We start from the raw sequence: 26,062 nt of genomic DNA, 5'->3' as shown, positions 1-26,062 counted from the left end.
TCAGGCCAAAAAGTACAATCTTGGTTTCATCAGACCAGAGAGTCTTCAGGTATCTTTTGGCAAACTCCAAGTGGGCTGTCATGTGCCTTTTACTGAGGAGTGGGTTCCGTCTGGTCACTCTACAATTAAGGCCTGATTGGTGGAGTGCTGCAGAGATGGTTGTCCTTCTGCAAGGTTCTCACATCGCCACAGAGGAACTCTAGAGCTCTGTCAGAGTGACCATCACATTCTTGGTCACCTCCCTAACCAAGACACTCCCCCCCCCCCCCCCCGATTGCTCAGTTTGGCCTGGCGGCCAGCTCTAGGAAGAGTCTTGTTGGTTCCAAACTTCTTCAATTTAAGAATGATGGAGGCCACTGTGTTCTTGGGGACCTTCAATGCTGCAGACGTTTTTTGGTACCCTTCCTCAGATCTGTGCCTCGACACAATCCTGTCTCAGAGCTCTACGAAAAATTCCTTGGACCTCATGGCTTGGTCTTTGCTCTGAAATGCACTTTCAAACTGTGGGACCTTATATAGACAGGTGTGTGCCTTTCCAAATCATGTCCAATCTATTGACTTTACCACAGGTGGACTCCAATAAAGTTGTAGAAACACCTCAAGGACGATCAATGGAAACAGGATGCACCTGAGCTCAATTTCGAGTCTCATAGCAAAGGTCTGAATACTTATGTAAATAAGTAATTTCTACCTAACCTGTTTTTGCTTTGTCATTATGGGGTATTGTGTGTAGATTGCAAATAAAACAAAAATATTTCTTCAATTTTAGAAGAAGGCTGTAAAGTAACAAAATGTTGAAAAAGTCAAGGCATCTGAATACTCTCTGAAGGCACTGTAATTTCTAAAACAGTGTACTTAAGTATCAAAAGTAAAATGATAAATCTTTTAAGTTCCCTGTACAGTATTAAGCAAACCAGACAGCACCATTTTCTAGTTTGTATTTTATTTAGGGAAAACCATGGCATACTCCAACACTTATAAATCATTAACAAACAAAGCATGTGTTTAGTGAATCCGCCAGTTTAGAGGCAGAAGGGATGACCAGCGATGTTCTCTTGATAAGTGAGTGAATTGGAACCTTTCTTGTCCTGCTAAGCATTCAAAATGTAACGAGTACTTTTGGCTGTCAGGGAAAATGTATTGAGTAAAAGGTACATTATTTTAATTACGAATGCAGTAAAGTAAAAATACTCAAAACAATGACTTAAGTTGTACTTAAAGTACTTTACACCACTGTCTGTACCCATGTATACATTTATTAAAATCTGTGGCTTTTTCAGCTCCAAGTGACAGACAGACAGACAGACAGACAGACAGACAGACAGACAGACAGACAGACAGACAGACAGACAGACAGACAGACAGACAGACAGACAGACAGACAGACAGACAGACAGACAGACAGACAGACAGACAGACAGACAGACAGACAGACAGACAGACAGACAGACAGACAGACAGACAGACAGACAGACAGTCAGACAGACAGACAGACAGATACAGCCAAGCAGCAGAGAGACATTCTTAACACTCGCACAGTGGTCCCCACAGAATTAAATAGAACAGTAATATAGGGTCTGTGTCCCAAATGGTACACTACTCTCAACATAGTTCACAACTTTAGACCAGAGCCCTGGGAATAGGGTGGGTGTAATGGGGATAGGGAGTATTTGGGACACACCCTATGTGTCTCTATGGTGGTCCTCCTAATGAGACATCCATCTGGTCCAACAGCGCCGAGGACAGGGGTGTGACAGAGACCCTGGACTAAAGCACTGTCACTGTGATGCCTGCCTGGCTCTGTGGGAGAACACAAGCAAGCGCTCACACGCACACGCACACACACACAGAAAAACAAAGAGACCCAGACCGTGGTGACACTAATGGATGTACATGGGCCTCTCTTACTCCCCTGTGGTTACTAACATCAGAACAGTAGACATTCAGATCATTGAGAGGCACACAGGCTACATTCAGATCATTGAGAGGCAGACAGGATGCATTCAGATCATTGAGAGGCAGACAGGCTATATTCAGATCATTGAGAGGCAGACAGGCTACATTCAGATCATTGAGAGGCAGACAGGCTACATTCAGATCATTGAGAGGCAGACAGGCTACATTCAGATCATTGAGAGGCAGACAGGCTACATTCAGATCATTGAGAGGCAGACAGGCAACATTCAGATCATTGAGAGGCAGACAGGCAACATTCAGATCATTGAGAGGCAGACAGGCAACATTCAGATCATTGAGAGGCAGACAGGCTACATTCAGATCATTGAGAGGCAGACAGGCTACATTCAGATCATTGAGAGGCAGACAGGCTACATTCAGATCATTGAGAGGCAGACAGGCTACATTCAGATCATTGAGAGGCAGACAGGCTACATTCAGATCATTGAGAGGCAGACAGGCTACATTCAGATCATTGAGAGGCAGACAGGCTACATTCAGATCATTGAGAGGCAGACAGGCTACATTCAGATCATTGAGAGGCAGACAGGCTACATTCAGATCATTGAGAGGCAGACAGGCTACATTCAGATCATTGAGAGTGCACTTTCACTACCTGACTGACTGACTGACTGACATATATACATACATACATATATATAAACATTCATACATATACAGTTTTAATTCCCCAAACCATATCACCCCTCCCCCAATTGGAGTAAACTAATAAACAATAAGACTTAGGCTTCTACCTTCAGTTTATACATACTATACATATTTTACAGACACAATCTATTTTACAATAGTTATATTTAGTTTGTTTATAGTCCTTCCTCTATTTCTGATGTCCATCCACTATGCTATTTCACAACATTTCTGAACCTATATACATTTTACAGACCCCGTATGTTTTACATTGGTTATCTTAGTTATTAGTCCCACCCTTCAGCTCCATTCAACCCCTCCCATCTATCTCTCAACACCATCCATTTTGGATTTCTAGCAGCCATATATTTTTCAACTGTGCTGTGATGCTTCACAAAAGTACTGAACCTTTCTATTCTCATAGCTCTACAGATTGTAAAATAATGATTATATTATTGATCGATTGACTTTTCAAATCACCCAGTATTGCTATCTGTAGTGTTAGTTCTAGGTAAATGTTGCAATTCTTCAGCCATTCCTGGATCTGTGACCAAAACGAGCTACATATGGACAGTACCAAAATAAATGATCTAATGACTGCTTCCTCACAGCAATATCTACAGAGCTGGGAACATTATATCCCACATGTGTGTGTGTGTGTATATATATATATATATAACATTCTATTGGTTGCAATAATTTTGTATCATCATTTAAATAGAAAAATTTGAAGTTTTGAATTCGGTGTCGTTTTGCGTTTCAATTCATAAACCATCGAAAATCTCTTCCACCTTTCCAACAAGCCAGTTGGTCATATTTCTGCCCCTCTAGAGCAGCCCCGGCCAACTGTAAGTGTTGTTTTTTAATTTGAAGTGTAAATGTCGAGGAGCAACAACGGCTCAGCCGCAAAGTGGTAGGCCACACAAGCTCCCAGAACGGGACCGCCAAGTGCTGAAGCGCGTAGCGTGTAAAAATCATCTGTCCTCGGTTGCAACACTCACTACTGAGTTCCGAAATGCCTCTATAAGAAACGTCAGCAAGGAGACATCAGTTTCATGAAATGGGTTTCTGAGGCCGAGCAGCCGCAGCACACAAGCTTAAGATCACCATGCGCAATGCAAAGCATCGGCTGGAGTGGTGGAAAGCTCACCGCCATTGGACACAGTGGAAAGGCGTTCTGTGGAGCGATGAATCATGCTTCACCATCTTGTAGTCCAACGGACGAATCTGGGTTTTGGAATGAGATGTTCGACGAGAAGGTGTACTTTTGGTCATGTAGTGTACCTCCAAAGAAAGCATCAGGAACTGCATGGTCAGAAGCACAACTATTCAGTTGACTACTCTGCCTTTACTAAACTGACACACATTTATTTAACTTTTATTTAACTAGGAAAGTCAGTTAAGAACAAATTCTTACACATCCATAAGTGTGATTCCATGATGTGATTCAATAGCTCCGAAATGAACCATCTTGGGTCTAGAAATGAACCATCTTGGCTCTAGAAATGAACCATCTTGGCTCTAGAAATGAACCATCTTGGCTCTAGAAATGAACCATCTTGGTTCTAGAAATGAACCATCTTGGTTCTAGAAATGAACCATATTGGCTCTAGAAATTAATCATCTTGGTTCTAGAAATGAACCATCTTGGTTCTAGAAATGAACCATCTTGGTTCTAGAAATGAACCATCTTGGCTCAAGAAATGAACCATCTTGGTTGTAAGATCAAGACGTATTGTCCAGTCTTTGGGGAGTTGGTTCACAAGCTATCACTTGGCAGACGACTGGCTGGAAATGAAGAATGAATCACTTCTCACATAATAGTCTGCGTGTCACGACTTCCGCCGAAGTCGGTCCCTCTCCTTGTTCGGGCGGTGTGTTCGGCGGTCGACGTCACCGACCTTCTAGCCATCGCTGATCCATTTTTCATTTTCCATCGGTTTTGTCTTGTCTTCCTTCACCCCTGGTTCCAATCCCATCAATTACATGTTGTGTATTTAACCCTCTGTTTCCCCTCATGTCCTTGTCGGTGATTGTTTGATTGTATGTTATGTGTAATATATATATATATTTTTTTAAAGTTTTGTGAGCACTTATTAAACGACTCCGTTTATACCAAGTTCATTGTCCTGCGCCTGACTTCCCTGCCACCAGCACTCACCCATTACACAGAGTGCTTCACCAGCCCACAAGGTGGAATAAGTGGCATTAAATTACACTCTCCAGGAACAGGGTTGGAGTTAAAACCTACAGGACGGTAGCTCTTCAGGAACAGGGTTGGTGTTAGAACCTACAGGACGGTAGCTCTCCAGGAACAGGGTTGGAGTTAAAACCTACAGGACGGTAGCTCTCCAAGAACAGGGTTGAAGTTAAAACCTACAGGACGGTAGCTCTCCAGGAACAGGGTTGGAAAGCCCTGCTCTAAAGACTGGTCACTTCCTGGTCATCATTTGGCAACTATTATTGACTTGGTACTGGTACCCCATGTTTATAGCCAAGCTATCATTGACTTGGTACTGGTACCCCACGTATTTAGCCAAGCTATCATTGACTTGGTACTGGTACCCCATGTATATAGCCAAGCTTTAATTGACTTGGTTCTGGTGCCCCATGTATATAGCCAAGCTATCATTGACTTGGTACTAGTACCCCATGTATATAGCCAAGCTATCATTGACTAGGTACTGGTACCCCATGTATATAGCCAAGCTATCATTGACTAGGTTCTGGTACCCCATGTATATAGCCAAGCTATCATTGACTAGGTTCTGGTGCCCCATGTATATAGCCAAGCTATCATTGACTAGGTACTGGTACCCCATGTATATAGCCAAGCTATCATTGACTAGGTACTGGTACCCCATGTATATAGCCAAGCTATCATTGACTAGGTTCTGGTACCCCGTGTATATAGCCAAGCTATCATTGACTTGGTACTGGTACCCCATGTATATAGCCAAGCTATCATTGACTTGGATCTGGTACCCCATGTATATAGCCAAGCTCTAATTGACTTGGTTCTGGTGCCCCATGTATATAGCCATGCTATCATTGACTAGGTTCTGGTACCTCATGTATATAGCCAAGCTATCATTGACTAGGTTCTGGTACCTCATGTATGGGTGGGTCAGGGAGTTGTTTAACCATTTGTGGCTCTCTGGATGACGGCACATGGTGGGTCAGGGAGTTGTTTAACCATTTGTGACTCTCTGGATGACGGCACATGGTGGGTCAGGGAGTTGTTTAACCATTTGTGGCTCTCTGGATGACGGCACATGGTGGGTCAGGGAGTTGTTATCTACTTGGGGAGATGAACAATAGTCTACTTACACTGAATAAACATGAATAAACATGAAATAAACATTCATACAAAGTGTGTCACAGATAGAAGAGCCGGCTACAGACAATAAAAGCATTAGTCATTCATTATTAGTAATTAGCATTAATTGGACTGACGGAAAAAGTGAAAGTGGCGCGTGTTTGGGTGTGTGTTTGTTTAGAGTGTTTGTGCATGCATCTGTGTGTGTTTCTGCAAAGTGAAAGTGGTGCTTGTTTGTGTGTGTAGGGAAGAATGGGAAAGGGGTCATTGAATACACTATGAATGAATGGAGCTTGTCTGACAAGGGGACAGAGACAGAGTGGAGGAGGTTGGGTACATGGGTGGGAATGTACTTGCAGTGATGCATTGGGGCGGCAGGGTAGCCTAGTGGTTAGAGCATTGGACTAGTAACCTGAAGGTTGCAATTTCAAACCCCTGAGCTGACAAGGTACAAATCTGTCGTTCTGCCCCTGAACAGGCAGTTATCCCACTGTTCCTAGGCTGTCATTGAAAATGAGAATTTGTTCTTTACTGACTTGCCTGGTTAAATAAAGGTAAAATAAAAAAATGTTTGGGGAATATTATAATGACATTTTAGAGAGTAACCCATATATTGTTGTCAATTAAACGAAATAACAATTTGATTGGTACCATTATATTTTGAGAAATCGTATTATGTGTGACATTTCTCATGTGAAACACATGACTTGATTTCGAACAACTGACAGGTCCAAATATGTTCCAATCACCAGAGTTATGTGCGTATAAACGTTTCACACATTACGCATAACATATTGGCGACTGCACTGCTCCGTCTCTCTCTCCGGTTATGTGATAACAAGGATTTGTGAAAATCTTCAGCGAAGGTAAATATTTTGTCACATTTTGGGTAAAGTGTGAGTCGGGTTGACTCTATTATTTGATAACCAGCCATAGCCGACAAAATTAACAAATGATGCCAGGGCAAGTCGAACACTTGCCAGCTGTCCACTGGACCAGCCACACAGATGCACACACATATGTACAGGGCTGTACACCTGTTTTGAGTAACATACCACATGAGTAGGACTACCACACAAGAAGTAGCCTAAATACTGTTCTCTGTCAATTTCTACACAGCATGTAATTTCTTTGCGTCCGGCAGGCAATTGAATGCGCCAAATGAGTTTTTGCCTACAGACAACATCCATCCCTTGTTCCCATGCATAAACTACTCAAGTGAATGACAGCGACATCCGACTCCGAACCTGTCTTTAGGTTGTTATGGCATAAAAACATAATTTACTCACCTAACCTGCAGTCTCTGTGGTGCACTCTCTCTCCCAGGTGCTTGCAGTAGGCTAGTAGACTGATATATTTCCCCTGTGTGTATTTTCGTTGCTGCCTGGTCCGTCCGTTCAGAGACTCGATCTCTCTATAACACCAGTTCACAATAGCGCATGAGCCGCGGCACCTTTAAAGCGCGCGCACTGCAGCGCCGCTGCCGACAGATGGTGGTTGAACACTGAATAATTTTGTCAAAATAGGTTTCAAAATGTAAAATATGTCCCGCTGCTACTGTCAACATCACAGATGGGGAACATCTGTATGGGGTAAAGGATCATGTAAGCTAAAGTCATTTTACATGCTGCGTTTTATAAATTATTCCCTGTTACTATTGTTTTAATCCTCTTCTTGAAATTAGAGGGGTGAGTGAAGTGCTTTGCTATACTTTCTCCATTTATAAACTTTTGTTGGATTCATGCATAACGATGTATTATAATGGGAATGCGCGAACAAAAACAACATTCACCATAAACAGAAAGTAAAATTAGGTTAATTCCTTCCCCTTTAAGGCATAAACTGTAGGCCTATACATTTGTGCCATTAAATTATTAAGTCTCATAAGAAAAATGTTCTGAAACAGAATGCATCATATCACCAGCAGGAGTGAAGCTACTGTATGTTGCAAATGGTACCATATTTCCTACATAGTGCACTACTTTAGACCAGAGCCCTATGATCCCTGGTCAAAAGTAGTGCACTATATAAATCCTGCCTCTGAGCTGCTTCCTAGCTGTTCAGCCATCAGCAGGACCGTTTAAGCTATCTAGTCAGGCAGGAAGCCCTACTGTCTCCAGCGCCTCCCATTGTCCTAATGTCTCCTCTACTGTAGCCTCCCATTGTCCTAATGTCTCCTCTACTGTAGCCTCCCATTGTCCTGATGTCTCTTCTACTGTAGCCTCCCATTGTCCTAATGTCTCCTCTACTGTAGCCTCCCATTGTCCTGATGTCTCCTCTACTGTAGCCTCCCATTATCCTAATGTCTCCTCTACTGTAGCCTCCCATTGTCCTAATGTCTCCTCTACTGTAGCCTCCCATTGTCCTGATGTCTCCTCTACTGTAGCCTCCCATTGTCCTGATGTCTCCTCTACTGTAGCCTCCCATTGTCCTAATGTCAGAGCTCTTGATGCTAGGCGACCTAATCTGGAACATGCTTAACACCCCAGCCATCCTGCAATCTAAACTTGATGCCCTCAATCTCACTCAAATTATCAATGAACCTACCAGGTACCCCCCAAAGCCTTAAACACGGGCACCCTCATAGATATCATCCTAACCAACTTCCCCTCTAAATACACCTCTGCCGTCTTCAACCAAGATCTCAGCGATCACTGCCTCATTGCCTGCATCCGTAATGGGTCAGCGGTCAAACGACCTCCACTCATCACTGTAAAATGCTCCCTGAAACACTTCAGCGAGCAGGCCTTTCTAATCGACCTGGCCGGGGTATCCTGGAAGGATATTGATCTCATCCCGTCAGTAGAGGATGCCTGGATATTTTTTTAAATGCCTTCCTAACCATCTTAAATAAACATGCCCCATTCAAGAAATTTAGAACCAGGAACAGATATAGCCCTTGGTTCTCCCCAGACCTGACTGCCCTTAACCAACACAAAAACATCCTATGGCGTTCTGCATTAGCATCGAACAGCCCCCGTGATATGCAGCTATTCAGGGAAGCTAGAAACCGTTATACACAGGCAGTTAGAAAAGCCAAGGCTAGCTTTTTCAAGCAGAAATTAGCTTCCTGCAACACTAACTCAAAAAGGTTCTGGGACACTGTAAAGTCCATGGAGAATAAGAACACCTCCTCCCAGCTGCCCACTGCACTGAAGATAGGAAACACTGTCACCACTGATAAATCCACCATAATTGAGAATTTCAATAAGCATTTTTCTATGGCTGGCCATGCTTTCCACCTGGCTACTCCTACCCCGGTCAACAGCACTGCACCCCCAACAGCAACTCGCCCAAGCCTTCCCTATTTCTCCTTCTCCCAAATCCATTCAGCTGATGTTCTGAAAGAGCTGAAAAATCTGGACCCCTACAAATCAGCCGGGCTAGACAATCTGGACCCTTTCTTTCTAAAATTATCTGCCAAAATTGTTGCCACCCCTATTACTAGCCTGTTCAACCTCTCTTTCGTGTCGTCTGAGATTCCCAAAGATTGGAAAGCAGCTGCGGTCATCCCCTTCTTCAAAGGGGGGACACTCTTGACCCAAACTGCTACAGACCTATATCTATCCTACCATGCCTTTCTAAGGTCTTCGAAAGCCAAGTCAACAAACAGATTACCGACCATTTCGAATCTCACCATACCTTCTCTGCTATGCAATCTGGTTTCAGAGCTGGTCATGGGTGCACCTCAGCCACGCTCAAGGTCCTAAACGATATCTTAACCACCATCGATAAGAAGCATTACTGTGCAGCCGTATTCATTGATCTGGCCAAGGCTTTCGATTCTGTCAACCACCACATCCTCATCGGCAGACTCGACAGCCTTGGTTTCTCAAATGATTGCCTCGCCTGGTTCACCAACTACTTCTCTGATAGAGTTCAGTGTGTCAAATCGGAGGGTCTGCTGTCCGGACCTCTGGCAGTCTCTATGGGGGTGCCACAGGGTTCAATTCTTGGACCGACTCTCTTCTCTGTATACATCAATGAGGTCGCTCTTGCTGCTGGTGAGTCTCTGATCCACCTCTACGCAGACGACACCATTCTGTATACTTCCGGCCCTTTTTTGGACACTGTGTTAACAACCCTCCAGGCAAGCTTCAATGCCGTACAACTCTCCTTCCGTGGCCTCCAATTGCTCTTAAATACAAGTAAAACTAAATGCATGCTCTTCAACCGATCGCTACCTGCACCTACCCGCCTGTCCAACATCACTACTATGGACGGCTCTGACTTAGAATACGTGGACAACTACAAATACTTAGGTGTCTGGTTAGACTGTAAACTCTCCTTCCAGACCCATATCAAACATCTCCAATCCAAAGTTAAATCTAGAATTGGCTTCCTATTTCGCAATAAAGCATCCTTCACTCATGCTGCCAAACATACCCTTGTAAAACTGACTATCCTACCAATCCTCGACTTTGGCGATGTCATTTACAAAATAGCCTCCAATACCCTACTCAACAAATTGGATGCAGTCTATCACAGTGCAATCCGTTTTGTCACCAAAGCCCCATATACTACCCACCATTGCGACCTGTACGCTCTCGTTGGCTGGCCCTCGCTTCATACTCGTCGCCAAACCCACTGGCTCCATGTCATCTACAAGACCCTGCTAGGTAAAGTCCCCCCTTATCTCAGCTCTCTGGTCACCAAAGCATCTCCCACCTGTAGCACACGCTCCAGCAGGTATATCTCTCTAGTCACCCCCAAAACCAATTCTTTCTTTGGCCGCCTCTCCTTCCAGTTCTCTGCTGCCAATGACTGGAACGAACTACAAAATCTCTGAAACTGGAAACACTTATCTCCCTCACTAGCTTTAAGCACCAACTGTCAGAGCATCTTACAGATTACTGCACCTGTACATAGCCCACCTATAATTTAGCCCAAACAACTACCTCTTTCCCAACTGTATTTAATTTATTTATTTATTTTGCTCCTTTGCACCCCATTATTTTTATTTCTACTTTGCACATTCTTCCATTGCAAAACTACCATTCCAGTGTTTTACTTGCTATATTGTATTTACTTTGCCACCATGGCCTTTTTGCCTTTACCTCCCTTCTCACCTGATTTGCTCACATTGTATATAGACTTGTTTATACTGTATTATTGACTGTATGTTTGTTTTACTCCATGTGTAACTCTGTGTCGTTGTATCTGTCGAACTGCTTTGCTTTATCTTGGCCAGGTCACAATTGTAAATGAGAACTTGTTCTCAACTTGCCTACCTGGTTAAATAAAGGTGAAATAAAAAATAAAAAAATACTGTAGCCTCCCATTGTCCTAATGTCTCCTCTACTGTAGCCTCCCATTGTCCTAATGTCTCCTCTACTGTAGCCTCCCATTGTCCTAATGTCTCCTCTACTGTAGCCTCCCATTGTCCTAATGTCTCCTCTACTGTAGCCTCCCATTGTCCTAATGTCTCCTCTACTGTAGCCTCCCATTGTCCTAATGTCTCCTCTACTGTAGCCTCCCATTGTCCTAATGTCTCCTCTACTGTAGCCTCCCATTCTCCTGATGTCTCCTCTACTGTAGCCTCCCATTCTCCTGATGTCTCCTCTACTGTAGCCTCCCATTGACCTGATGTCTCCTCTACTGTAGCCTCCCATTGTCCTGATGTCTCCTCTACTGTAGCCTCCCATTGTCCTGATGTCTCCTCTACTGTAGCCTCCCATTGTCCTAATGTCTCCTCTACTGTAGCCTCCCATTGTCCTAATGTCTCCTCTACTGTAGCCTCCCATTGTCCTAATGTCTCCTCTACTGTAGCCTCCCATTGTCCTAATGTCTCCTCTACTGTAGCCTCCCATTGTCCTAATGTCTCCTCTACTGTAGCCTCCCATTGTCCTGATGTGTCCTCTACTGTAGCCTCCCATTGTCCTAATGTCTCCTCTACTGTAGCCTCCCATTGTCCTAATGTCTCCTCTACTGTAGCCTCCCATTGTCCTGATGGCCTGGTGGCTGTGGTGGTCTGGTCATGTGACTCTGGAAAGAGAGATACATTTCCTGTCAATTCCATCTGGAGCGAGTCACACTCAACCAGACATGGACATTCATAGCATGCCGATGTTAGAACACATGCATTATCACTGGTTTAGTACGGGAAGCCATCTCCAGTCTGCCAGGATGGAACCGTAGAATCAGAATGATTCATTCTAATTCTATGTATGGAATCAACCACCAGGCACTCTAGTGATTCTACTGGAGATGCTCTCCACTGTCTGCATGCAAGTTACTGTGGTTTAATGTTACTCTGTCATTACTGAACAAGGGATTAAATAAACCTGGTTTGGCAAAATAGCAACACATCCCTTAATTTAGCTTTAACTACCACACAGTGCGGACACACATGCAATCTGTTTTGCTGCGAGGCATTTTGATCTGTGGTTGTGATGAGAACTGGAGCATGTCCTGATAAAATAAGGATGCCGTTGGATAACAGAAAGAGACATCTCTTTCCTCCTCTCATCTCCAAGTTATAGGTTCTGTTCTGACTCATCATGATGTAATGTGAGGTTACAGATATTATCTTTGTGGAAAAGACACAACACAACCAAAGCGGTCCAGAAGGAGAGAATACCTGGGAAATGGTCTCTATGCTCCACTAGTCTTCCAAACATCCTACTGCTGTTCTGATTCAGAAATGCTGTATTGTCCCAACATTGGGCAATTTAATTTGCTATAAAAAACTAGACTCAAACGCACACTGTTAGAAAAAGGGGTTCCAAAAGGGCTCTTTGGCTGTCCCCATAGGAACACCCTTTTTGGTTCCAGGTAGAACCCTCTTGGGTTCCATGTAGAACCCTCTGAGGAAAGGGTTCTACATGGAACTGAAAAATGTTCTACCTGGAACCAAAAGGGTTCTACCTGGAAGCAAACAGGGTTCTTCAAAGGGTTATCCTATGGGGACAGCCAAAGAACCCATTTAGGGTCTAGATATCACCTTTTAGGGTCTAGATAGCACCTTTTAGTGTATAGATATCACCTTTTGGGGTCTAGATATCACCTTTTGGGGTCTAGATATCACCTTTTGGGGTCTAGATATCACCTTTCAGGGTCTAGATAGCACCTTTTAGGGTATAGATAGCACCTTTTAGGGTATAGATAGCACCTTTTAGGGTATAGATAGCACCTTTTAGGGTCTAGATATCACCTTTTGGGGTCTAGATATCACCTTTTGGGGTCTAGATATCACCTTTTGGGGTCTAGATATCACCTTTTGGGGTCTAGATAGCACCTTTTGGGGTCTAGATAGCACCTTTTGGGGTCTAGATAGCACCTTTTGGGGTCTAGATATCACCTTTTGGGGTCTAGATAGCACCTTTTGGGGTCTAGATAGCACCTTTCGGGGTCTAGATAGCACCTTTTAGGGTATAGATATCACCTTTTGGGGTCTAGATAGCACCTTTCTTTCTAAGAGTGTAGGCATACAATAAAAACACAATAACCGTATCACACGAGAATAGATCAAAACATGACAACACCAGGATCTTATAATATATACAACCATAGCTATACTATACATAAAGTGTCACAGTCTGTGTCTTCAGTCCTCCTCTCCTGTACACCGTAGCCCTACGCATGATCTATTGTTAAAGGACCAGGGAAATGACTAGCCTATAATTAAGGCCTACTGTTATCACAGCATTATTAGTCATTCAATTTCTTTAATGGGAATGTCCGTTCTAGAACTTGTATTTCTATGTCTTCGTTCCTCTCCTCCTGCACACTCCTATTCATTATCAGTTGAAAGAGGCCTGGGGAGTTGTGCCTGCCACCCGGCCCACATCCTCCCAGAGCCACATTAAGAAATAGCGTTATTGTCCTCCCCTCCTCTCAGACTGCCTGCAGACATGTCTGTGGATCATCTCATTCCAATTAAAATATTCACTTAATTTCCTTCTGCATGAAAATGATCTGGAACATACTCTGAGGAGTATCTCTCTATGAGTTAATGTGTAGAGTATTGGTAGCTATAGGGATGTATGGCCCTCTAGCATGTTCCCACGTGAACTCATTGTTGAGACACAGAATAGGTCCTGTTTATGTCCCTTCCTGGGATCGAATCAGGGGTCCTGAAGAACAACACTTCATACTCACAAACACCATCAAAAATAGAGAGTCAGAAAAGCCAAGAAACGTATACATGTACCTTATTCATCTGTTTGATGACGCTGAAGGAGGCATTATGAATCTGGCACATGCAAACAGAGAAAGCAGGCTTCATCACCCGGCAGGAACCAGGTCCCTTTTCCTGAATGAATCAGTGTTTCCCTGCCTTACTAAAACAATAAGCTAGAGAGATGCAGAGAAGGGGGATGAACACAGAGAAGGGGGATGAACACAGAGAAGGGAGATGCACACAGAGAAGGGGGATGAACACGGAGAAGGGAGATGCACACAGAGAAGGGAGATGCACACAGAGAAGGGAGATGAACACGGAGAAGGGAGATGCACACAGAGAAGGGAGATGCACACACACAAGAACCACCGCCATCAAGTAAGACGTCAAGCCGACTATGAAACAACCAGGCTGGCATTCTGATGAATGTGATCCTATAACTAGATCAGAACCAAAGACCAACGAGCTGAGGCACACACACACACACACACACACACACACACACACACACACACACACACACACACACACACACACACACACACACACACACACACACACACACACACACACACACACACACACACACACACACACACACACACACACACACACACATATGTATTTTGAATTTTGTTTGGGCAATACAGTGCATTAAAAGTAAAAGCAGATTGACCTAGCTCGGTGGACACCCTAGGAAACTCAAGAGTTAACCAATCCCGTGAAAGGATTAGGCAACTCAGGTGTCTATACTTCAACAGCAAGTTAATGAAGGCCTTGTAAACAAAAAGGGAGTAATGTAGAGATCTACTGGTCTTTAGCGAAGTCCAGACAATCTTTTGATACAGGATACAGGATACAGTGATTTGATTTGAAGCTGTCACCTGTAACAAAATGAAGGGCACTATGGTAGATGGCATCTAAATGTTTAAGAGTAGTACCTGCTGCACTTTAATAAATAATATCACCATAATCAACAACAGATCAAAAGGTTGACTGAACAATCTGCTTCCTACTGCTCAGAGGAAGACACCATCTGTTTCCTACTGCTCAGAAAAAAGACACCGTCTGCTTCCTACTGCTTAGAGAAAGACACCATCTGTTTCCTACTGCTCAGAGAAAGACACCATCTGCTTCCTACTGCTCAGAGAAAGACACCATCTGCTTCCTACTGCTCAGAGAAAGACACCATCTGCTTCCTACTGCTCAGAGAAAGACACCATCTGCTTCCTACTGCTCAGAGAAAGACACCATCTGCTTCCTACTGCTCAGAGAAAGACACCATCTGCTTCCTACTGCTCAGAGAAAGACACCATCTGCTTCCTACTGCTTAGAGAAAGACACCATCTGCTTCCTACCGCTCAGAGAAAGACACCATCTGTTTCCTACTGCTTAGAGAAAGACACCATCTGCTTCCTACTGCTCAGAGAAAGACACAATCTGCTTCCTACTGCTTAGAGAAAGATACCATCTGCTTCCTACTGCTTAGAGAAATACACCATCTGCTTCCTACTGCTCAGAGAAATACACCATCTGTTTCCAACTGCTTAGAGAAAGACACCATCTGCTTCCTACTGCTTAGAGAAAGATACCATCTGCTTCCTACTGCTTAGAGAAAGATACCATCTGCTTCCTACTGATCAGAGAAAGACACCATCTGCTTCCTACTGCTTAGAGAAAGACACCATCTGCTTCCTACTGCTCAGAGAAAGACACCATCTGCTTCCTACTGCTCAGAGAAAGACACCATCTGCTTCCTACTGCTTAGAGAAAGACACCATCTGCTTCCTACTGCTTAGAGAAATATACACCTTCTGCTTCCTACTGCTTAGAGAAAGACACCATCTGCTTCCTACCGCTCAGAGAAAGACACCATCTGTTTCCTACTGCTTAGAGAAAGACACCATCTGCTTCCTACTGCTTAGAGAAAGACACCATCTGCTTCCTACCGCTCAGAGAAAGACACCATCTGCTTCCTACTGCTCAGAGAAAGACACCATCTGCTTCCTACTGCTTAGAGAAAGACACCTTCTGCTTCCTACTGCTTAGAGAAAGACACCATCTGCTTCCTACTGCTTAGAGAAAGACACCATCTGCTTCCTACTGCTTAGAGAAAGACACCATCTGCTTCCTACCGCTTAGAGAAAGACACCATCTGCTTCCTACTGCTTAGAGAAAGACACCATCTGTTTCCTACTGCTTAGAGAAAGACACCATCTGCTTCCTACTGCTTAGAGAAAGACACCATCTGCTTCCTACCGCTCAGAGAAAGACACCATCTGCTTCCTACTGCTTAGATAAAGACACCATCTGCTTCCTACTGCTTAGAGAAATACACCATCTGCTTCCTACTGCTCAGAGAAAGAGACCATCTGCTTCCTACTGCTTAGAGAAAGTCACCATCTGCTACCTACCGCTCAGAGAAAGAGACCATCTGCTTCCTACTGCTTAGAGAAAGACACCATCTGCTTCCTACTGCTTAGAGAAATATACACCTTCTGCTTCCTACTGCTCAGAGAAAGACACCATCTGTTTCTTTAAAAAAAATCTAACTTTAAATCGTTTCTTCTTACTTCTTAACCTGTTTTTAAATGTCAAATCCATATCAATCCGAATGTCGAAGTGTTTATATGCGGGAACACGTTTGATTGGAGAACAATATACTGAGTTAACATGTAGTTCATCTGAAACATTCTTACAAGAGTTTGAAAACAACATGTATTTCATTTTTCCCGTATTAAGCACAAGGGATTCCTACATAGCTATAACATCTGACTAGTTTAGACACAGCCAGATCAACAGTCAGGGTAATAGCATACATAATAGTAGCATCCACATATATATTAAGTTTACAATTTTGTACAGATGGTTTTTATATAAACTCAGCAAAAAAAAGAAACATCCCTTTTTCAGGACCCTGTCTTTCAAAGATAATTCGTAAAAATCCAAATAACTTCACAGATCTTCATTGTAAAGGGTTTAAAAACTGTTTCCCATGCTTGTTCAATGAACCATAAACAATTAATGAACATGCACCACTAACAGCTTACAGACGGTGGGCAATTAAGGTCACAGTTATGAAAATTTAGGACACTAAAGAGGCCTTTCTACTAACTCTGAAAAACACCAAAAGAATGATGCCCAGGGTCCCTGCTCACCTGTGTGAACATGCCTTAGGCATGCTGCAAGGAAGCATGGGGACAGCAGATGTGGCCACGGCAATAAATTGCAATGTCCATACTGTGAGACGCCTAAGACAGCGCCTCAGGGAGACAGGACGGACAGCTGATCGTTCTCGCAGTGGCAGACCATGTGTAACAGCACATAGCACGCACTCCAGCATATATTTCTCACTGGTCACCCCCAAAGCTCATTCCTCATTTGGTCATCTTTCCTTCCAGTTCTCTGCTGCCAATGACTGGAAACGAACTGCAAAAATCTCTGAAGCTGGAGACTAATATCTCCCTCACTAGCTTTAAGCGCCAGCTGTCAGAGCAGCTCACAGATCACTGCACCTGTACATAGCCCATCTGTAAACAGCCCATCTGTAAACAGCCCATCTATCTACCTACCTCATCCCCATACATTATTTATTTATTTATCTTGCTCCTTTGCACCCCAGTATCTCTACATGCACATTCATCTTCTGCACATCCACCATTCCATTGTTTAATTGCTATATTGTAATTACTTCGCCACCAGGGCCTATTTATTGCCTTAACTCCCTTATCTTACCTCATTTGCACTCACTGTATATAGACTTTTTGTTTTCTTTTGTTCTGTATTATTGACTATGTGTAACTCTGTGTTGTTGTGTGTCGAATTGCTTTATCTTGGCCAGGTCGCAGTTACAAATGAGAACTTGTTCTCAACTAGCCTACCTGGTTAAATAAAGGTTAAATATTAAAAGAAAAAAAATTAAACAACACACCTGTGGGACAGGTACAGGATGGCAACAACAACTGCCCGAGTTACACCAGGAACGCACAATCCCTCCATCAGTGCACAGACTGTCCGCAATAGGCTGACAGAGGCTGGACTGAGGGCTTGTAGGCCTGTTGTAAGACAGGTCCTCACCAGACATCCCCGGCAACAACATCCTCCTCCCTCATGTGGTACCCTTCCTGCAGGCTCATCCTGACATGACCCTCCAGCATGACAATGCCACCAGTCATACTGCTCGTTCTTTGCGTGATTTCCTGCCAGACAGAAATGTCAGTGTTCTGCCATGGCCAACAAAGAGCCTGGATCTCAATCCCATTGAGCACGTCTGGGACCTGGGAACTTGCATGTGCCTTGGTGGAAGAATGGGGTAACATCTCACAGCAAGAACTGGCAAATCTGGTGCAGTCCATTAGTAGGAGATGCACTGCAGTACTTAATGCAGCTGGTGGCCACACCAGATACCGACTGTTACTTCTGATTTTGACCCCCCCCCCCTTTGTTCAGGGACACATTATTCCATTTCTGTTAGTCACATGTCTGTAGAACTTGTTCAGTTTATGTCACAGTTGTTGAATCTTGTTATGTTCATACAAATATTTACACATGTTAAGTTTACTGAAAATAAACACAGTTGACAGTGAGGACATTTATTTTTTTGCTGAGTTTAAATAGTGAAGAGAACAGGTCCCAATATCGACGCCTGGGGTTCACCTTTATGTACTTCAAGAAATTCAGACTTAACCCCATCAGCGTAGCATAGTGGTTAGAGCGTTGGACTAGTAACCGGAAGGTTGTGAGTTCAAACCCCCAAGCTGACAAGGTACAAATCTGTCGTTCTGCCCCTGAACAGGCAGTTAACCCACTGTTCCCAGGCGTCATTGAAAATAAGAATATGTTCTTAACTGACTTGCCTGGTTAAATAAAGGTAAAAATAAAATAAAATAAAATAAATCATCAGTTCTGTCACTATAAGATAATCATGAAACCATAAACAGGCATCAGAGCTCAGGCCTTTCAAGGACAACTTATTCATTAAAACAACATCACCAATATCAAAAGCTTTAGACAGGTCCACAAACAAAGCAGCACATGTCATTTTAGTGTCTAAAGCGTTGACAAGGTCACTACTAAAGTTGTAGCTGTAATAGCGCTGTGCTCAGGACTAAATCCTGATTTGGTTTACATTCTAAATACAAAGAAAGAGCAAAGTTGTACATTTACCAACGATTCAAGAACCTTAGCTAGACAAGAAAGCCTTGAAATGGGTCGATAATGACTAAGATGACCCCTGTCCCCCTCTCTTATGGAGCGGCAGCACAATAACTGATTTTCATCATTTTGGAATATTTCCTGATAACAATGCTAAATAAAAAAATGTGGAGCGTTTTGACATGATTAACCACAATGAGAAAGGTAGATGGGACACACCACCCTACTGCTTAAAGCCAGAACTGCAGTGACTTACACACAACAGTCTGACAGGTAACTCTCTTCTTTATGCTTATGACACTTACACACAACAGTCTGACAGGTAACTCTCTTCTTTATGCTTATGACACTTACACACAACAGTCTGACAGGTAACTCTCTTCTTTATGCTTATGACACTTACACACAACACAACAGTCTGACAGGTAACTCTCTTCTTTATGCTTATGACACTTACACACAACAGTCTGACAGGTAACTCTCTTCTTTATGCTTATGACACTTACACACAACAGTCTGACAGGTAACTCTCTTCTTTATGCTTATGACACTTACACACAACAGTCTGACAGGTAACTCTCTTCTTTATGCTTATGACACTTACACACAACAGTCTGACAGGTAACTCTCTTCTTTATGCTTATGACACTTACACACAACAGTCTGACAGGTAACTCTCTTCTTTATGCTTTATGACACTTACACACAACTGTCTGACAGGTAACTCTCTTCTTTATGCTTATGACACTTAGCCTATTTACTGTCGTCCGCTGTTTCAACATTGTCAAGCTGTACAATGTACAGTGTACAAATTCCTATGGGACCAATGATGGTGTATATAAATACGTCCGTCTAGGTCTGTGTATGGGACTCGGGTATAGAGAGGCAAGGTCTGAAATTGCCTAATGTATAAGCTCCATCATCTCAACCTGTGTTTCCCAAACTCGTCCTTCCTGGGTGGAAAAACAACTCATCCCCCTATTCATCAAATCAACAACTCATCCCCCATCATCATTCAAACAACTCATCCCCCTATTCATCATCTATCTAAACAACTCATCCCCCTATTCATCCTCATCTATCTAAACAACTCTAAACATCTAAACTCATCCCACTATTCATCATCATCTATCTAAAGAACTCATCCCCCCTATTCATTATCATCTATCTAAACAACTCATCCCTCCCTATTCACCATCATCTATCTAAACAACTCATCCCCTCCTATTCATCCTCATCTATCTAAACAACTCATCCTCCTATTCATTATCATCTATCTAAACAACTCATCCCCCCTATTCATCATCATCTATCTAAAGAACTCATCCCCCCTATTCATTATCATCTATCTAAACAACACATCCCTCTATTCATTATCATCTATCTAAACAACTCATCCCCCCTATTCATCATCATCTATCTAAACAACTCATCCCCCTATTCATTATCATCTATCTAAAGAACTCATCCCGTCCTATTCACCATCATCTATCTAAACAACTCATCATCAACTGTAGCTCAGTTGGTAGAGCATGGCGCTTGTAACGCCAGGGTAGTGGGTTCGATTCCTGCCACCACCCATACATAGAATGTATGCACACATGACTGTAAGTCGCTTTGGATAAAAGCGTCTGCTAAATGGCATATTATTTATATTATTTAACAACTCATCCCCCCAATTCATCATCATCTATCTAAACAACTCATCCCCCTATTCATTATCATCTATCTAAAGAACTCATCCCCTCCTATTCATTATCATCTATCTAAACAACTCATCCCCCTATTCATTATCATCTATCTAAACAACTCATCCCCCTATTCATTATCATCTATATAAAGAACTCATCCCCTCCTATTCACCATCATCTATCTAAACAACTCACCCTATTCATCATCATCTATCTAAACAACTCATCCCCCTATTCATTATCATCTATCTAAACAACTCATCCCCCTATTCATCATCATCTATCTAAACAACACATCCCCTATTCATTATCATCTATCTAAACAACTCATCCCCCTATTCATCATCATCTATCTAAACAACTCATCCCCCTATTCATCCTCATCTATCTAAACAACTCATCCCCCTATTCATTATCATCTATCTAAACAACTCATCCCTCCCTATTCACCATCATCTATCTAAACAACTCATCCCCTCCTATTCATCCTCATCTATCTAAACAACTCATCCTCCTATTCATTATCATCTATCTAAACAACTCATCCCCCTATTCATTATCATCTATCTAAACAACTCATCCCCCCTATTCATCATCATCTATCTAAACAACTCATCCCCCTATTCATTATCATCTATCTAAAGAACTCATCCCGTCCTATTCCCGTCCTATTCACCATCATCTATCTAAACAACTCATCATCAACTGTAGCTCAGTTGGTAGAGCATGGCGCTTATAACGCCAGGGTAGTGGGTTCGATTCCCGCGACCACCCATACATAGAATGCATGCACACATGACTGTAAGTCGCTTTGGATAAAAGCGTCTGCTAAATGGCATATTATTTATATTATTTAACAACTCATCCCCCCAATTCATCATCATCTATCTAAACAACTCATCCCCCCTATTCATTATCATCTATCTAAAGAACTCATCCCCTCCTATTCATCATCATCTATCTAAACAACTTATCCCCCTATTCATTATCATCTATCTAAACAACTCATCCCCCCTATTCATCATCATCTATCTAAACAACACATCCCCCTATTCATTATCATCTATCTAAACAACTCATCCCCCTATTCATCATCATCTATCTAAACAACTCATCCCCCTATTCATTATCATCTATCTAAACAACTCATCCCCCTATACATCATCATCTATCTAAACAACTCATCCCCCTATTCACCATCATCTATCTAAACATTTACATTTACATTTACGTCATTTAGCAGACGCTCTTATCCAGAGCACACATCTCATCCCCCCTATTCACCATCATCTATCTAAACAACTCATCCCCCCTATTCACCATCATCTATCTAAACAACTCATCCCCTATCCAATATTGACTTATATTCATTGGGCTAAATCCCGGGCATAATTGAATAGCAGTGACACCCCAAGCGTAAACATCAACAGTACATAAGTGTTCAGATGGAAGGAGGCAACAACACAACACATCTAAACGCACCGCAAGATGTGTTCTCAAAATCTGCACAGTCAGAGTTTATTTGAAAGGCGTCATTGAAATGCAATCACAGGTAGCTAGCCCTAGAGGCTTGATACTATGCCCAAACGGTGCAAAGAAATCAAATCACTAATGCGATTATTGCGTTCAAACAAGTCCACCAGTCGATTCAGTTTACATCTCAGAGGAGGATGCATTCCCTCAGATCCGTGATTTCATTACTACCTCTACGCTGAGCACAAACAGCCTCTACAGTCGGCCTAACTATGTTTACACACAGGGGGGGGGGCAAAGACCTGACATGAGTGTACTTAAAACACACACACACAGCATTAACCCTTTAGTACCTTCATAGACTTGTCATTACGAGCTGTGCCAGGCATCTAGGCTGCACCAATAGAAACATAATTACTAGATTGGACATGGACAGTCATTTCATTTATATGACGGCATCACCTGGCATTAACATCTGGCATGTCTGTAAATATGATCTTAATGAGTGTGATCACGTCTAAACCCAATTACTGAGGGCTGTAACTGTACCATAGTGGCTTGTGTATGTGGAGCAATCTAGCTGTAGCCTATGGGCCAGGTATGTAGCTGTTTCTCACTACATGGAACTATTACTGTTTATAAGACATTATGGTGTCATTTCCTGTAGCTGTTTCTCACTACATGGAACTATTACTGTTTATAAGACATTATGGTGTCATTTCCTGTAGCTGTTTCTCACTATATGTGTAACGGCGTTCGTCTGTTGAAGGAAGAGAGTCAGGACCGAAATGCAGCGTGTTTGTTACTCATGATCTTTAATGAATGAAAAGTGACTATACATGAAATAACTAAATACAAAAACAACAAACGGAATGAGAAACCTATTACAGCCTATCTGGTGAACACTACACAAAGACAGGAACATTCACCCACGAAATACAAAGCGAAACGAAGGCTGCCTAAATACGGTTCCCAATCAGAGACAACGAGAATCACCTGACTCTGATTGAGAATCGCCTCAGGCAGCCAAGCCTATACAACACCCCTAATCAGCCGCGATCCCAAATAATACAAACCCCAATACGAAAACAACATATAAACCCATGTCACACCCTGGCCTACCCAAACATATAACAAAAACACAAAATACAATGACCAAGGCGTGACAATATGGAACTATTACTGTTTATAAGACATTATGGTGTCATTTCCTGTAGCTGTTTCTCACTATATGGAACTATTACTGTATATAAGACATTATGGTGTCATTTCCTGTAGCTGTTTCTCACTACATGGAACTATTACTGTATATAAGACATTATGTTGTCATTTCCTGTAGCCGTTTCTCACTATATGGAACTATTACTGTTTAGAAGACATTATGGTGTCATTTCCTGTAGCCGTTTCTCACTACATGGAACTATTACTGTTTATAAGACATTATGGTGTCATTTATTACTGTTTATAAGACATTATGGTGTCATTTTCTGCCGTTTCTCACTACATGGAACTATTACTGTTTATAAGACATTATATATGGAACTATTACTGTCATTTTCTGTAGCTGTTTCTCACTACATGGAACTATTACTGTATATAAGACATTATGTTGTCATTTCCTGTAGCCGTTTCTCACTATATGGAACTATTACTGGAACTTATGGTGTCATTTCTGTTTACTACATGGAACTATTACTGTTTATAAGACATTATGGTGTCATTTCCTGTAGCCGTTTCTCACTACATGGAACTATTACTGTTTATAAGACATTATGGTGTCATTTTCTGTAGCCGTTTCTCACTACATGGAACTATTACTGTTTATAAGACATTATGGTGTCATTTCCTGTAGCTGTTTCTCACTACATGGAACTATTACTGTTTATAAGACATTATGGTGTCATTTCCTGTAGCTGTTTCTCACTACATGGAACTATTACTGTTTATAAGACATTATGGTGTCATTTCCTGTAGCCGTTTCTCACTATATGGAATGATTATAGTATATAAGACATTATGGTGGTGGGGCGGTTGTGGGGCCTTCCTTGTGCCTCCATGCATGTAAGCAGCAAGAATCGAGGACAGAGCGGTCCGTGGCCGCCCGGTGTTTATGCTCTAGGGATTGGGGGGCGGGTAGGTGATCCATCTCCGGGTAGCAGCTGTCTCGGTTACCCAGGTGCCTAAGCACAGCCTTGCACAGTCATCCCACCTTCTCCTTTGGGTCGCATATGTGGCGCAGCTGGGAAGGGAAAACCGCTTCAAATTACCTTCAAACTCTCACTCACCAGCTGGTGTTTCCTCAGGTGCATCTGTAGTATGAATATATACACTCAGTCTGAATCCTCCATAAGATCAGTGGAAGCCCAGTAAATTGAACCACCAGGGTAAAAGTGGAGGCAATCAGCATGTATTTACATAGCAGTGAGAAAACATTAGGAACACCTGTTCTTTCTGTGACAGACTGACCAGGTAAAAGCTATGATTGCATATTGATGTCACCTGTTAAATTCAGTTCAATCAGTGTAGATGAAGGAGAGGATAGAAGTTAAAGAAGGATTTTTAAGCCTCGAGACAATTGAGTTTAAGTGTCAAGAACTGCAATGCTTCTGGGTTTTTCACACTCAACAATTTCCCATGTGTATCAAGAATGTTCCACCACCCAAAGGACATGCAGCCAACTTGACACAACTGAGGGGAGCATTAGTCATCATGGACCAGCATCCCTGTGGAACGCTTTCAACACCTTGTAGAGTCCACATGGACCAGCATCCCTGTGGAACGCTTTCATGGAGTCCACATGGACCAGCATCCCTGTGCTTTCAACACCTTGTAGAGTCCACATGGACCAGCATCCCTGTGGAACACTTTCAACACCTTGTAGAGTCCACATGGACCAGCATCCCTGTGGAACGCTTTCAACACCTTGTAGAGTCCACATGGACCAGCATCCCTGTGGAACGCTTTCAACACCTTGTAGAGTCCACATGGACCAGCATCCCTGTGGGAACAACACCTGGACCAGCATCCCTGTGGAACGCTAGAGTCCACATGGACCAGCATCCCTGTGGAATCAGGACCAGCATCCCTGACCCGACCTTGTAGAGTCCACATGGACCAGCATCTCATCAGCATGACCCGCCGAATCGAGGCTGTTCTGAGATCAAAAAGGGTGCAAGTCCATATTATGAAGGTGTTCCTCATGTTTTGTACACTCAGTTTATGTAAATGGTGCCGTGTGCATCATGTGTTGTATCACCCAGGTAAAAAAACATGCAAGAAAACATCAACGATGTACACTTCATGCTTTATCAACAAGTTGTCTGTTACTGGGGGAAAACAGCAGTACTCAGATAGATAATTATATAATATCCATAATAAACTGAGTACTGCTGTTTTCCCCAGTAACAGACAACTTGTTGATAGATAATTATATAATATCCATAATAAACTATGTACACTTCATGCTTTATCAACAAGTTGTCTGTTACATAATTATATAATATCCATAATAAACTATGTACACTTCATGCTTTATCAACAAGTTGTCTGTTACTGGGGGAAAACAGCAGTACTCAGATAATTATATAATATCCATAATAAACTATGTACACTTCATGCTTTATCAACAAGTTGTCTGTTACTGGGGGAAAAACAGCAGTACTCAGATAATTATATAATATCCATAATAAACTATGCAAG

At 42.6% G+C, this 26,062-nt stretch overlaps 1 protein-coding gene across 15 annotated transcripts in view; it reads right to left on the bottom strand.

Moving 5' to 3' along the window:
- LOC124033012 (neuronal cell adhesion molecule-like) overlaps positions 1–7,344 on the bottom strand; it is a 202,614-nt gene extending 195,270 nt beyond the window's left edge. For 14 of the 15 annotated variants that reach the window (XM_046344941.1, XM_046344974.1, XM_046345012.1 and 11 more), the window contains exon 1: positions 7,213–7,344. The gene's annotated coding sequence lies outside the window, so the exon portion shown is untranslated. The remainder of the gene's footprint in view (positions 1–7,212) is intronic. The other variant, XM_046344951.1, reaches the window with a different exon arrangement.
- Between the last annotated feature and the right edge of the window lie 18,718 nt (positions 7,345–26,062).

Source organism: Oncorhynchus gorbuscha, linkage group LG01 (assembly GCF_021184085.1).
Source record: "Oncorhynchus gorbuscha isolate QuinsamMale2020 ecotype Even-year linkage group LG01, OgorEven_v1.0, whole genome shotgun sequence".
Taxonomy (NCBI): Eukaryota; Metazoa; Chordata; class Actinopteri; order Salmoniformes; family Salmonidae; genus Oncorhynchus; species Oncorhynchus gorbuscha.
Note: the sequence above shows the minus strand (reverse complement) of the source record. Positions and strands in the feature narration are given on the sequence as shown.